The sequence below is a fragment of the Myotis davidii genome, unplaced genomic scaffold (assembly GCF_000327345.1).
Source record: "Myotis davidii unplaced genomic scaffold, ASM32734v1 scaffold334, whole genome shotgun sequence".
Classification (NCBI taxonomy): Eukaryota; Metazoa; Chordata; class Mammalia; order Chiroptera; family Vespertilionidae; genus Myotis; species Myotis davidii.
Window position 1 is genome coordinate 1,494,745 of NW_006285797.1, and position 4,010 is coordinate 1,498,754.

At 41.1% G+C, this 4,010-nt stretch overlaps 1 long non-coding RNA gene across 1 annotated transcript in view; it reads left to right on the forward strand.

The window, feature by feature from the left end:
• The first annotated feature begins 2,486 nt into the window (after window positions 1-2,486).
• Window positions 2,487-4,010, forward strand: part of LOC107182007 — a 28,289-nt gene continuing 26,765 nt past the window's right edge. Inside the window, exons 1-2 of the long non-coding RNA XR_001512728.1 lie at window positions 2,487-2,761; window positions 3,243-3,413. This is a non-coding gene — a long non-coding RNA (uncharacterized LOC107182007). The remainder of the gene's footprint in view (window positions 2,762-3,242; window positions 3,414-4,010) is intronic.

Sequence of the window (4,010 nt, forward strand, 5' to 3'; positions counted from 1 at the left end):
TCATTGTCCTTCCTAATATCACCTCCGTGTATTAGAAGAAAAGTTCAGTTTTTTCGGTGAGAGCGCTGATGAATAGTGGGCTTCCAATAACTGTTTGTAGAATGAAATGGGGTGGAATGGAGCAGAATGGGCCAGCCTAGGACCATGATTATTTGTTCCCTCCTAAAATTCTAATTTGTTCGAAAATAAAAGGAGGGATAAATGTATGGCTGGATGAGTGGTTAGGGATAGAGGTGGTTCAGAAGAGAAGTTTGTTTTCTTTATACGCACTTTTATTTTAAAAGGACTTACTTAGAGAGTATACATTACAATGTATATGTTTTTTTAACGAGGCAGGGAACTGTGTGAGATATATCAGAAAGCTTCTCTTGAAAATACTTAAAGTAAAATTTAAAAATGTTGAATGGAAGCTCATTTCCCAGGACCTTGCTTTCAGAGAGAACTTGGGAGAGACTTCAGCTGAGGTATGAATACCAGAGAGACACCAGGCCTCCGTCTATTTTGTCTCAGAGGAGTTTTGATGGAGGCGCACCATGCTTTTCTGCCCATGTTGAATCTGACCCATACATAACATCTTTCCAAAAAGTTCCATGTAAATTCCCGCGCACAATATAATACTCCCTTGGGAACTTGCTTTCAGCTAGAAAATATATTGCCGATAAGGTGACCATGCATTCTGGTTTATTATGCCTGCTGTCCCAGCACAGTTATTAATAGCACCACCATTCACTCTCGGATGTGTCCCCAGTATGCATGACAAATTATGGTAACCGTATCTATAAATAAGAAGTGTTTATAATAATAAAATAACGTTTATGGGAAGCTTGCTCTTCGCCAGAGACTTTGAAATGCTTTCATGTATAATGACTTCTTCACAATAACCCAATTAGAGAGGTATTTTATTTTCCGCATTTTACAGTTAAAGAAACAAAAGAGATGGAGAGCTTAGAGAGATGGAGAGCATTGGGCTACTCTCATAGTGAGAAAATCTGAATCTGGATGAAGGTCTGACTCTGTAACAACATACACCTGAGGATGATATGCCCCCTTCCTGTTTTCTGGCCAACAGTAACTGGGTGTTGTTATTCTTTGCTTTTTCTAATCCTCACCTGAGGACATGCTTATTGCTACCAGAAAGAGGGAAAGGGGGGGAAGGAGGGGGGAGAGGGAGAGAGGGAAACGTCATTGTGAGAGGGATGTTTGGATCAGTTGCTTTTCCATGCACTCCTTGGTCAGAGATCAAACCTGAAACCTAGGCAAGTGCCCTGACCCAGAATTGAACCTGCAAACTTTGGGTGTATGGGATTACACTCCAACCAACTGAGCCACACTGACCAACACAACATTAACTTTTTTTATTCTTCCTAGTTAGTATAGCTATATTTTAATAAGTACTGTGCATTTTAAGGGGCAAAGAGCACCTAACTAAACTAGAAGTTAACTGACTTTTTACTACTATTACTACCACTACTACATTAATGATAATAACAAGTGCCTAGTTTACGGTAGGCAGTGTATTTGGGGTTCCCTGTGTTCTTTCACTGACCCTTAAAACAGCTCTGCAAGACAGAACACTTGAACGCCACAAAAGTGTATAAATTGGAGTGCCCTGCAGTCCCAGATCTGTCTCTTGCTTCAACAGTGTGTTTGGACGGAACAGACCCAAGGATGCCCCTTCTTCCAGCCTCCGGCCACTCTCCTGCATCTTACCCAGTCACCACCTTCAGAACCAGCCAAGACACCAGGTTTTTCCTACCTTAACTCCTGATTGCCGCACAACCATGGCAAAAGTGTATAAATTGGAGTGCCCTGCAGTCCCAGATCTGTCTCTTGCTTCAACAGTGTGTTTGGACGGAACAGACCCAAGGATGCCCCTTCTTCCAGCCTCCGGCCACTCTCCTGCATCTTACCCAGTCACCACCTTCAGAACCAGCCAAGACACCAGGTTTTTCCTACCTTAACTCCTGATTGCCGCACAACCATGGCTCCCAAATTCGTCAGAGTTACCCCACACCCGCGGTGGAGGCTGCCGTCAACCGCCTGGCCAACCTGCCTCTGCGGCCCCACACCTACCTCTCTGGAGGCTTCTATTCCAACCGTGACGGTGTGGCGCTGGAGGCCTGGGCCTCTTCTGGGAGTCGGCAGAGAAGAAGCCGAGGGCGCTGAGCGGCTCTGAAAGTAGCAAAACCAGCTCGGTGGCCGCATTCTCCTCCAGGACGTGCTGAAGCTAGAGTATCTCTTAGAAAGGCTCACCGTCAGGCCTTTGGGGCCCCTCTGCGTTCCCCTGGTGTCTGGCTTTTACCCGAGCCTCTTCCTGAAACTACTAGCTATTCTTTTAACCACCCTGAAGCCCTCTCCCAGGCAGCGGACCAAATGGAAACAATAAAGCTTTTGGCAGAAAAAAAAAATCAAATCCAGAGTCACCATAGTTGACAACCTCTCCTGAGCTCCTACCATTGATCAGAAGTAAGAAGCATGAATAAAAATGAAGACTGTGGGATTAGTTATTTCAGCAGGCCTCTCCACCTGACGTTCTATGACTAGATGGGACATCTCTGGAGTAACTGATTATCAGGATGTCAGGCATGAAAGCTGATGCTGAGGAAGTTCTCTGGGCCAAGAGACTTCCCTAACACCTCATATTCTATAAGCTATCCTGCAACGCACTGAGTTTACTAATGGCGTGCCCTTTACAACTTTTATCTTTTGTTTTTCTCCTCACCATAGGACAAATGAGAAGAGAATTTGGATTTGAACCAAGGTAAGTTTCACTGCACTGTGCTAGGAAGAGCATCCTTCTCTGAAAGTCTCTAGGAATTGCCCTGAAACTTTCTGAAAAGCAGTATTAAATAAAGATGAATACATGATGTTTGTTCATGATCAAATTTTCCCACCACTATTTAAAGAATATGAATAGAAAAACAGATATGATAGTATTATACAGAGGTCATTGAAATTCTTTGTTATTTTTTCAAACAAGAAGTGTGGAAATTCTTACTAGTGCAGAAAAAGTTCTATGTAAGACAATTCAGTTCACTTGGGGATATGATCATATAAATGCACAAATAGATTATGTGTCATTATAAGATGCCAAATCGTCTAGTGTAATTTGAACCGTTGTTCTTAACTGCGAGTGTTATGTGTGTTGTGTTTTAAAAATACAGATGCTAGACTGTTCCTGCCTTGACTGAATAAGTTTGTGATGTTGCAGCCTGAAACTGTGTATTTTTTAAACTCCACAGGTGATTCTGAAGTGCACTCTGAATAACAACCATTGGATTAAAATGCAGGTGGAGCATATTAACATGCTAATTATGCAGATTACAAAAGAAGAGGTCCATTTAGGCTGAGATTTTAAAATATGGCTTATAGAAGAGATGCGATTTCAGTGAAAGGTCAGATATGGATAAGAGGTTGGTGAAACAGAACTTTTTCTTCTTTTCCTTTTTTAGTCCAAAATTAAATCTTGCCTTTGAGGTTGCTTTTTCTGCATTCCAGATTTCTAATTGGCTTATATAGATAATAAAACTTACAACAATAAATACCTGGGAATGTTCCATTATCTAGTAATATATCTATATCATGGCTACATGCAACTCAGGTTTAAAGTCTTGCTTGAAAGCTTGTATAGTATTATTAACATTATATCTGAAATAAAGAAATTTAATCACAATTAGTAAATTGTGATTAGTAAGTTAAGACTGAAAACTGCCAATGGGTAGGTAGAATCTGTGTTTTATTCAAATTTGGATGCTTAGATCTTAAGCTTAGAAACTAGAATATGCAAAATGTATTTTTGTTGATTGGATAAAAGGTACATGTGAATTTACTTGGTTTATTCATTCAGCCGTGTTTGTGGGGCAGATTTCAATGCTCTCCACGTGAAGGATAAAGTATTTTGCCTCAGAAGGTCTGGTTCTGTTTGTTTGTTTCTTGATGTGGGACCCATGACCTAGCAAAGACTTTTAACACTTTTAGCTCAGCAGAGTTAGCTTTTAGATGTTTTCTTT